Genomic DNA, 11207 nt, shown 5'->3' with positions numbered 1-11207 from the left:
AAAAATTACAATAAAGTATTCTACTAATCAAATCACTTATGATGACTTGGCTTGGATTTAGAGAATAGTTTTGGGTGTAATAGAACAAATAGCCTACATTAATTAAAGATGAGTAGTCCCCCATATGACGATAAAACGACAACGCAATAGCTATCAGCCACGTGGGTCTGGCTGATGCTTGAGGTGCAATATATAATATATAATTTTCTTTAATCTCCTCTTTGGTTATTTAAAAGTAAATTAAAAATTTAATATACCATCGAATCTATGCTTCAATAGGTGTATAATATATAATTAGGTAATGTAGGCCCGTTATTAAAGAATTAATATGATAAGCAAATTCCTATGTGAAACATGTATTGATTCAACCATAGGCCCATTGAATATTGAATGGAGTTCCAAGTTAGCCAGGGATAAGAAAAATTAAAAGCTTCTTTTGGATGTGTTTATCAAGTTGATGTTTATAAGTTTGAGGTTATAAAAGAAACATAGCAGAGATGATTCAGTGGAGTTGTTTATCAGGTTAATTAAGCTCTTCTTGTCTTCTAACTTGTATGGACCTTGCTGGTAATTAAGGGAAACATTAGTCTCTTGGGTTTCTTTGAGATAGTCCACTATGTGCACTGTTTTTCTTTTTTTTTTTTCGAGGTGGGCCCCATATGAACAGTGTTTAACCTTAAGCTATGCTTGTGAAAAGTCCATAGAGCCAAAATCATCTATTAGTCATTTGAAGGCTGTCTTGCTTCAGCCTTTCTGAATAATTTATCTGGAGCACCTCAAAGCAACTGAACCACCTTGTGTGAATCTTCAGCTCCGCCTGTTGCGGAGGATTGAATCACAACGGCTTCCATCTTTCCAATGTAATACCTCACATAAACAGCCCATAAACCATGTTTGGTGAAAATTCAAGAGCCCAAAAGGTTGTCCCCTCTTACCAACAAAAGTGAAAGGTTGCCCTCCCAAACGGGCCCTTAATATTTTATGAGCTAGCCTGCAGATTCCTAGGCCATGGATCATGTTGCCTCCAAATACATCAACATGTCCGAGACATCCATAAACTAAGCGATTAATGAAGTTGAAAACGTTGGATCCCCATGTTGCATTTAACAAGGTAACTTGGATTAATTTGATGCATTTCCTTTCATTACTTAATATATGAATGATGGACACAGATGGCAGAGAAGGGTTACAGTGACAATTAATCCAAATGATGGAAACCACGTTACAAACTTAGAAAGTGAAAATAATCATCTCACAGCTACTGAAAGCTTCGAGAACCGAAAAAGACGTAGAGATCCTTCCAAATTAAAGCATCCTTAGCTTTACCTTTGTTTCAGTTTGTAAGCATTTAGAAATTTCTCTAACTTGTCAGATTGAATAAAATTCAATACGGGTATGTAAGAGTTTCTTACTGAAGCGTCTTTCTGGTTGATTGAAGCTTAAAAGTTTGGGAAAAGGTGTAGGAAAAGGAAAGTAAAATGAACAGGACTGCTTGGTGGTTGGTATTATACTTGGTTATTGCCTTGTTGGATGTCTTGGACAAGCTGCTGGTTTTTTGTTTGTCCCCTTTAGCTTGCAATTTTGGAAATGGATGATTGAGAGGAAGTTTTTCTACTTGCTGTTTTGGAAATATGAAAGCATCTCTTTGACTCTTTCTGTGATTCTTACATTAAATACTGCGCTTCATGGTTTGGGGTATCATATAAAATATACCCAAATCAATGCTTAGTAGGTAGAAGTTCTTGACAAGAAATACCAACCAAAATGGATGATCTGCCAGATTTTCTCTCTGATGGGTTTGTTCACAAGCATGCATTTTAACCAATTATAAACTAATTAATTGGGTTGTGATTGGTTTACTGAACCAGAGATTGGCTCAACAAACCAGCTGCCAGATCAACCAGGCAACATAAACGCTTACATGTAATATATTATATATGTTCTTGTGGCATTGTCAATTGTATATTAAGATTTAAGACTACGGATTTTCTTAGTGAAGGCAAAATGATGTCCCATGTTACAAGGAAGCCACAGAGGTTTTGTCTAATGAACATCCACTTGCTTTGTCTCAAACATTTCTTCATCTTTTAATATTACACTTGTTCTGGTGCTGTCATTTCTTTCTTTTGCAAGTATTTCTCTTTGGAATAATTTGGTTCTAGTTTAATATTTTTCATAACAGTTCTACCAGTAACTGACTTTACACTTGAAGAGCACAGTAGTTTATTTGTCTATTTGTTTTCTTTACTATGTTGTATTTCATGGTAAACCATTCATTTTATTAGTCATATTTGTTTACCAACAATCACATAATATATATGGAGAGTAAATGAACAAGTGGGCTTGATTGTATTAAAGAAAGATTCTTTAGTTTGAGGAGGGATCATTTTTTCTGCTATATCTCTAATTCAAAAGTTGAGGCATAAACTTCAACTTGACCCCATCAGTTTAAGTTCATTGAATTTCATGGATTATAAACATGTATCCTTCTCACTCATTTTTTATTTGACTATCTTGACCATTATTTACTTGTTAATTGCAAATATATTTTTATTCTAATTCTGATTCTCACTATGGATGCTAGAGGTTCAAATCTGCTGCTAACATGTGATGGCAGAAGTGGACTAGCTAGCTAGTTATGGGTTTCGAAGCTTTGTACACTACTACCTTTTTATATTTTAGATAAAAAATTTTATCCAAGTTTGATGCTTCATACTTGGTTTAACTGATAAAATCTTAGGATTTCTCAGCATTCCTTCATAATGGAAGGAAAAAAGGCTATTTCCTTTCAACCATTGACTCTTTTATGAATGAAATTGCAGAATCAAATAAGGTTCCTGTCAACAAGTCTTATCTAGTTGTTCTTGGTGATTAATTTGCATAAGCATTATGTTATTTCTTACAATTAGGTTTACTTAGGGGGTTCAACTATAAAACTCAAGTGGATGGGTAACTGTGCCACTATCTGACGTTGCTAGTATACCTTACAATCAAAAGAAAAATTACTAAATAGGAACGAAGATAAAGACAATTCAAAATTGACAGGCAAAATAAAATTAAATGTGGTTAAATGAATCCAGACCTCAGTCAAAAATATTGACGATGATAACTTAGAGTTTTTTCTGTTTGCAACGATGAAAGAAGTATTATAAGTTTCTTTTCATGGTATCAAACCCATCAATATATTTTAAACACGCAGGCGTGCAGGTGCTCTGGAAATGTATTGATTATATATTAACAAGCACTCTTTAGGCTCAGTTTAGAAGGAGTACAAATACAAATATATACAGTACAAATACATACAAAATAATACAAAATACAAGGCTTTGCACTCTACATGTTTGTATTTGTACTCCTTTCAAACTGAGCCTTAGGATTTCCCCCTCAAGGGTCTTCATCATCTTCTTAATTCATTCTATCTATCTATCTATCTATACTTGAAATGTGATTGAAATAGAATCATTACAGAATACCTCATCTCGTGTTCAACTATAAAATATGAAACTATATCTTTCATTTTCTTACAAATAATCCTTTCATGGAATTACTTTTTGAGAAACATATGGCATATTTTAATATTTGACCTGCAAAACCTAATTTTAGTCCATAGCCTTTCTATGTAAAGGAATAAATATTATATAAATCAGAAGAAGTGAGAGATCGAGGGAGACGAATCCAATTACTTTGTAATTCTTTTCTTGTTTAATCCTTAGAGAGAGAGAGATCTAGTTTCTTATTATTTTCTTCTTTAGTAAATTTTGTTCTAGGGCAGCTAAACTAAAAATAAAAAAATGGGTTACTTTGTTGTAACAAAATCTTATTAGTTTGCAATTATCTAATTTATTAGCATTTGGGAGTGTTTTCATCATTGAGTGATTGAATCGAAAGATCTTTTGAGGTGTATAGTTATTTCTATTATATCTGAACTCGTTCATAATCAACAAGGGAAAGACATGTAACATAAAAGAAAGTAGTCCATTTTAAATTCATAATCACCACCACTAAAAAAGTACTTTTAAATTCACTCTTTGTTAAATGGCTTTGTTTTCTCAGGTGTAATTAATATATAGCAACAGTATTTTAAGAAACCCTGTTTGCCTCTTCTTGTTTCATTATAAAACTAGAAAAGAATGCTAGTCCAATTATAAGCTCTTGCTATTCTTAGGTTACTTGATTAACCACAAATTCTTAAACTAAGGGCGTTAAGATTTTTAAATTGATTGGATAAAAGATTCAATTCTTGTTGTTCTAACTATAACAAGGAGGTTTTGTTTTTTCAAATGAAGCTTAGGGACTAATGACCTGACAGTTGGTTGTGGTGGTATTAACAAAAAAAAAAAAACTGAAAAAGTAGACTTACATTTTCTACCAGGGTTTACGTGGGGGGCCAATGTCTATTAGGTAGATTATTAGAGAAAATAATAAAATAAGTGTTTGTTGAAGACAAAAGGCAGTGAGTGGGGCACTCGGACTTAAGACTGTATTAGAGGAAGTTAATTACTTTTTTAGTGTCCGAAAAACGGGGTTTGATTGGTGGATGGTGGTATTATCAATGAGATTATTAGAAGATTTGTGAATTTTCTTAAAGCAGAAAACGACACATTAGCACAAGTCCATAGGTTCCCAAAAGAGCTAAGTACTCTGAATCATTCAAAGCAGTCAATATTGGAAGGAAGATCACTATTCGCTATATATGGGTTTCAATTCCAACATATGAAATCACATTTACATAACCCCGATGCTTAAGGTCGTAATCACCATTATTTAAAAAGAAATTTCATTAATGGATATATAATATAATATGATACAAACCACGTATTAGTAATTTATTATCAATCATCCATTCTACAGTACTGTTTGGAACAACATCATGTTTCTCTTAATCATTGTTTTTAATTTTCTTTTGATGGCATCTGAGTTTACAAAATGTTCGTGGCCACAAAACATAGAAGTTATATAAGAAGACGATAAAACGAGGTATAAATTGAGAGAGAGAGAGAGAGAGATTAGTTTAATGGAAGAAATAAAGCTCTTATGTTCTGAAAATGAAAAAGATAACACTTTGAAATACTGAAGACCAAAAGAAAATGCCCTTTTAATCCTCTACAGCAGTACAGCCTAAAGAGAATGTAACGATAACAAGAAGCAACCTGGACCTAGGGTGTGTCTGCTGTGTTGTACCACAGCCAGCAGCCCAGCACCTTCACCTAGTCCGGGCACCTTGGTATCAGAGAGAGAGAGAGAGATGATGGCGACCTGCGACGCTGATATGTGGTTTGGTGGATCTTCTGAAGGACGAATCAGATCACATGAGCAAACACAGAGACAGTCTTCTGCTATAACTCCTCTTTCCGCCATGTTTGTTTTGGTCTGTGGTGATGGGGGGGTATGTGGCCTCGTAGGCTTTACTTGGTTTTTATGACTACCGTTGAGTTATCACAGAGAATTCAGATGATTTGAGAGAGAGAGAGAGAGTTGCAGAGGGCAATGGCCAACTGGGGCCGTGAGGGTGGTGGTGCCCTAAAATTCGGGGGCTTTTCCTAGGGTTAAGACAAGGTAAGGCTTTATCTCCGCCCCAAGCAAAGGACGCCTGACCGCACCTGCTGCCCGGTGGAACTGGCCAATTGGCCCGGGTTTTCCGGGCAAGCAGGTTTGACCAATTCCCGATGAAAGCGATTGCTGCCTCATGGCCGACAGCTATACGGTTCACCCCCCCCTCCCCTTCCTCCCTGTTTGACTTGAAGACCACACGTGATCCCTCTCTTCTCTTCTGTTACATCTCAGAACTCAGAACTCAGAACTCAGAACCCATACCAAAGCTTCTGGGAGAACCCTAGAATTAAAACTAAAAAGCCATTAGACAAGAAGCTTAATACCCTCTGAAGTCTGAACGGCCTTGGATTCAGAACTGTTCAGAAGCAGGCCCAGAACGGCCCCTGGATTTCAAGCCAAACAACACTTCGTCCAGTCTCAGAAGCATAGAATTAGGTTAGGTGGTTTGGTTGTGGGTTTCTTCTGAGAGGGTCATTGACTCCTTGGATGGATGAATAATGAATCAAGAAATCTGCCTTGGCAGAGTCAGCGGCAGCACGCTCCCTACTCCTTCCCTGGCTATCTCTTGGAGGTCATTATCGTCATTTAACTTGATCTCCAGCCTTTCCTGTTGGCGTCTCTTTCCATTGTGACCCCACAATTCCACTTGGATCAGCTCTATGATCCCGTCACCCCAACCTTCCAATTTGTAGACCATGGTGCTGTCGATTGCAATCCCAAATATTAAAAACCCTAAAATCCACCTACCCTCCTCCTCCTAGTTGACTCCCAAGAAGAGAAAATCTACAGGGAGCCAGGGAGGGACTACAGCACCTTGGGGTCCTTATCACCAGTTGAAGCAGTCCATGGAGATGATTATAATAATAATTATAGTCCAATCTAAGCCCTGATTTATGATTGTTCTCATCTTTCCTGCATTTTATATTATATTATTATTTTAGCGTTTGAAATGACGGAAATAACCTCAGCACGGTTGTACAGTTTTTGTTTGTTACCTTGGTTCTGTTGTTCCGAAGACTTTGAGTTCCTCGTAAGACCTGGAGAATAGACGGAGGAGAATTGGGGATGTAATAGTATTTGATTTGAGGTACATGTGCATTCTTTCCTTCGGGAGGGACAAATTCGTAAATTATGGAGAAGTTGAGTGGTCTTTTCAGAACATAGCATAATATTATAGTACCATGAACGAATTACGAAGGGAGAGGAGGACTGGGGTGGATGGATGGAAACTGCACCGAGTAGACCCTTCCCTTCCCTTCTCTTCGTGTCCTTCCCGAGCCCAAAGTCCATCAGTTGAAGGGTTGAAATTAATGGGTTGGATTTGACGTTTATTTTTTATTTTTGGTTTGTAAGGAGTAAGTGAGAATGACAGCTGGTTTGATGATCATGTACATCTTAGAAGCCTAGAAGGTATACTCCTCCTCCTCCTCTTCAGCTTGGCACATCATTTCAGTGGGTCCCTCATCAGATAACCATCTATTAATTTGGTAAAATGTTCAATAATTCCTCCCTCGTGGATATTTGGGCATTGAGAATATACCCATTATATAATACAGACTCTCCCTCTCTCTCCCTCTGTGAGATGTGTGTCTTGTACAGCTTCATGGACCTATCTCATAGTCATAGACGGGCTAACAAACGGTCAGGCATGTGGGATTGGTGGGGCCAACCACATCAGGCTGGAAGTACTTTGATGTACGGCAGGGATCAAACCCATGTCTCAACTTCTCAAGTTTGAATGGGTGAGGGAGGCTTTATAAATGGTTTATCTATCATGTGATTCACAGGCTTCAAATCAAAATAATTCATAGTAAGAAGACATGGGAAATGGGCCATGAAGGAAGAAGCCAGATGGATAGGCTCGTCTGAGGTATTGACAACATCCAAAAGAGTGCTTAATTTCCTCGAATTGTCGACTTCGACATCAGATGTTGAATTTCGGAGGTAAGACCGAGGAAAGGAGATCTATGGATGTGTTTATGAGTTAAGACTTGCCTTTTATCAACTCTTTTTTTTTTATATTAGAATTTGTTTATTCAATGTAATACAATTACTTGTGATATGGGGATTAGGTAGGTCGTGGTCAAAGGGAAACGTAGTCTGTGATTTGAAACTTGAAAGCAAAGAGAGAGAGAGAGAGAGAGGAGAGGGGGTTGTGTTTGAAGTTTGAACTGGGGACCTCTCGACCACTTCTATCTACTGTATGTTTATGTCCCATTTTTATGACTTTTTTGGGAGCTTTAACGAACCCGACACCTTCCCTAGTCCTTGCTTTTAATAGCTTTGTTTCTTGACCACGGAAGAGCAAAAATAAAATAATCAGAAGAGAGAAGACTGATGACTCTCTCTCTCTCCCCCCCCCCTCTCTGATATGATAGGCCCAAAAAAATCCACACAAGAAATTGTATTCCGGCAATTCTTACCACGTGGCAAGATGAACTATGTATCATTCTAAGAGTCGTTTGATCTGAAGCGGTTTGGTTTAATATAAGTGCAAAAGGGCTAACACTTGAATAAGAAAAATAGACATACAGCTACCCTAGAGAGTTAAGTTCCCTTTTCAGATGAATGGTCTGAATCTGCCAGATCATCCTCCCAGGTGACAAGAAACACAAGTCGCTATAAGCTCCAAAGCTTGCCTCGAGAACACAGAATACCTTTCGTCCTTTCCTAGCTAATAAACTATCTCAGGTAATTAATGGGACATACTTCTTTTGCATACTTGTAATTTAATTACAAGAATAATTTAGATGGGCCATGTATTAATAAATATTAGGGTTTATTAGTAGCCTTAGCCTATGGTTCAAGTATATTACAAAATAACAGAGAAAAAAAACTGTACTTTTTGACCTGAATAATAAAAGAAATTAATACTTATTTGAGTTCTTGGACGTCCTGTTTCCTTATATTAATAAATAAAATAGATAAAATGGGCATTTATCATAAATGTGAATATAACTAAAGAGATGTGTATTTTGGCACGTTCCCTCCCTTTGATGTAATATGTATTGGTCATTGTGCCTATGATCAATTATCTCCCAAAGGATCATTTTCAAAAGTTTTAACTATAAGAAAACATGATTTTATGTTTTAACTAATAATCTAAGATGATGGGCTTAAAAGAAAACGAAAACTGATTGGAGACAAATTAAATTAAGACCTCTGATTAAGATTTAAGAATAAGTATAATAGTGGGTGCAACCAAACAAGCCCCATAAGATTGGCGGCTGAAACAATAGAAGGGGAGGGGATGAGATGAGGCGACAAGAGAGGGCCCCATCCGCCGCAGCACCACCTCCCACAGTCCCACTTGCCCTTCATTCTGCAATTGTAAATATGTAAAACTGGGTCTGGCTCCCCTTCACGTTAGAGCTTAACTCAGCATGGTCAACTTCTCTTAACCATGGTTATCTTAACCCTCTCAAACCCTACTGCTTCATCTATCATCTAACCCAACCATCCATCTCATCCAATCCAAGGGTCTATATTTAAAACTATTTATTATTTCATATGATATCAGTTATCACAAACCAAACACGAACACAAACACAGACAATCTCTCTCTCTCTCTCTCCTTCTCTCTTGTGTTTTATAAAATATAAAAATGTTTATATTTAAGCTTTTCGGTGAAGAGAATGGCAGCGTTTGCTTCTTTGTCTCTCCTTCCTCCTCCCGCTCCTCTTCCCTTCCTCTGCACTCGATCCTTGTTGCTGTTTTCTATTCTGTCTAGGCTTCGAGTTCCGGGGTCCTCCTTTTCTTTTCTTTAATTAATACCCACAAAAAAAATCAAACCAAATCAGTTATTTTTTTTTCTTTTTTAAGTTTGTTTTTTATTTGTTTTTTCTTGTGTTCCTGTTTTCCTTTTGATGAGGGCATGGCGGGTTTGGATTTAGGCACTGCATCTCGCTATGTTCATCGACTCCAGCCGGAATTGCACCTCCAGAGGCAACCGGACTCTGACGATGACAACAACAGGGGTCAGTTTTCAGGCGAGCATGACGATAGTGGTCACCAAGGACTTGAGCTTGTTGCAGCTAACGCCGGCCCCGGCGACATCGTTGGTCGCCGACCCAGAGGCCGACCACCTGGATCCAAGAACAAGCCGAAGCCACCGGTAATTATCACGAGGGAGAGTGCCAACACGCTTCGGGCCCATATACTAGAAGTTGGGAGCGGCTGTGATGTCTTCGACTGTGTAGCCACGTACGCTCGCCGGCGTCAACGTGGGATCTGCATCTTGAGCGGAAGCGGCACGGTGACTAACGTCAGCTTGCGTCAGCCGGCGGCAGCCGGTGCGATCGTGACGTTGCACGGGCGTTTCGAGATATTATCACTATCGGGTTCCTTCTTGCCACCACCGGCGCCACCCGGTGCTACGAGCTTGACGATATATTTGGCGGGAGGACAGGGTCAAGTCGTCGGAGGGAGCGTCGTCGGTGCGTTAATTGCATCCGGGCCGGTTATCGTTATAGCTGCTTCATTCACAAATGTTGCGTACGAGCGGCTTCCGTTGGACGAAGAGGAGCCACTTCAGATGCAACCCCCGGTCTCACAGTCTCCTGGTGGTGGAGCAGGGGTTAGTGGTGGAGGTGTCAACAACCCATTCCCCGACCCATCTTCAGGCCTTCCATTCTTCAATTTTCCACTTAACATGGGGAATTGTCAGTTGCCCGTCGACGGTTGGGCGGGCAATCCAGGTGGCCGGCCTCCTTACTAACAACCCGATTGTGGGTACTTCCTCGGTTGGAAAATCAGTGTGGGGTTTGTTGTAATCTCCATGCCGCGAAGTTAAAGCCCGGCTCGGCAGAGGCCAACTGCATCACCGGAGAGATTGAGTCCGTCTCTAGATCACAAAGGTCAGCTAATTCATGGATCCATCATCATCACCATGTACAATTAGTTCTTTTCCTTGTCTATCTCTTTTTTTTTTTTTTTTAATTTCTTCTTTCTTCTGTTGTTTTGGTTTTGGTTTTTTGGCTTCTGTAAGTCCTCTTATTGTTGTTGTTGTTATTCTTCATGGAACTCTCTTCTTCATAAGCAACGGCGGATTTGACGATTTGAACTTCCGGCAACTTGCACTATCACTGACTATTACCCTTAAGACTATTAACAGTATAGTCCTAATTAATACTGCTTACTAAGATGAGGCAGTTGGTATCGGAAGTTGGAAACATAAACTTATTTATATTTTTTTCATATATAAAGATATATAATATCAAAAAAACTATAGTTTACATATTTTTTAATTAATATCGAAAAACTAATTTATATTTTTAGATTTATATCAATATTATATACATGTATAGATATACAATATCCAATTTTTGCTTTTTTATTTTCTATATTAAGCTTTGGTTACCACAAAACATATAAAAGAAAAGAAATGACATGAGCAAGATTTTGTTTGGTTTTTCTAGTCTAGTTAAAAACAAGTTAACTTTTCTATATTTTCTTTGTTTAATTCCTTTTGGCATTTATTAGTATTTGAGATGATAAATGCAAATTAACAGACTTGTAGCAACCTATTTTTTCCAAGTTGGCGAACTAACGAAGAATTTGTATAATCTTTTTTTTTTTTTCTTCTGAACTTGGGTATGAGAACTTTAATATGACTGGTGCTGTTCTTTCTGTACATATTAGACTTTGAATCTTAG

General features: G+C 38.0%; 1 pseudogene across 1 annotated transcript; it reads left to right on the top strand.

The window, feature by feature from the left end:
- The first annotated feature begins 9074 nt into the window (after positions 1–9074).
- LOC148848510 (AT-hook motif nuclear-localized protein 23 pseudogene) lies at positions 9075–10625 on the top strand (annotated as a pseudogene). The gene has a single exon (XR_016101078.1). The product of XR_016101078.1 is annotated as an AT-hook motif nuclear-localized protein 23 pseudogene (transcript).
- The last annotated feature ends 582 nt before the right edge of the window (positions 10626–11207 follow it).

Source organism: Nelumbo lutea, chromosome 6, assembly GCF_056320005.1.
Source record: "Nelumbo lutea isolate HS-2025 chromosome 6, American lotus-T2T, whole genome shotgun sequence".
NCBI classification, from domain to species: Eukaryota; Viridiplantae; Streptophyta; class Magnoliopsida; order Proteales; family Nelumbonaceae; genus Nelumbo; species Nelumbo lutea.
The sequence above is the reverse complement of the archived record's forward strand: the minus strand, read 5'-3'. Positions and strand labels throughout refer to the sequence as shown.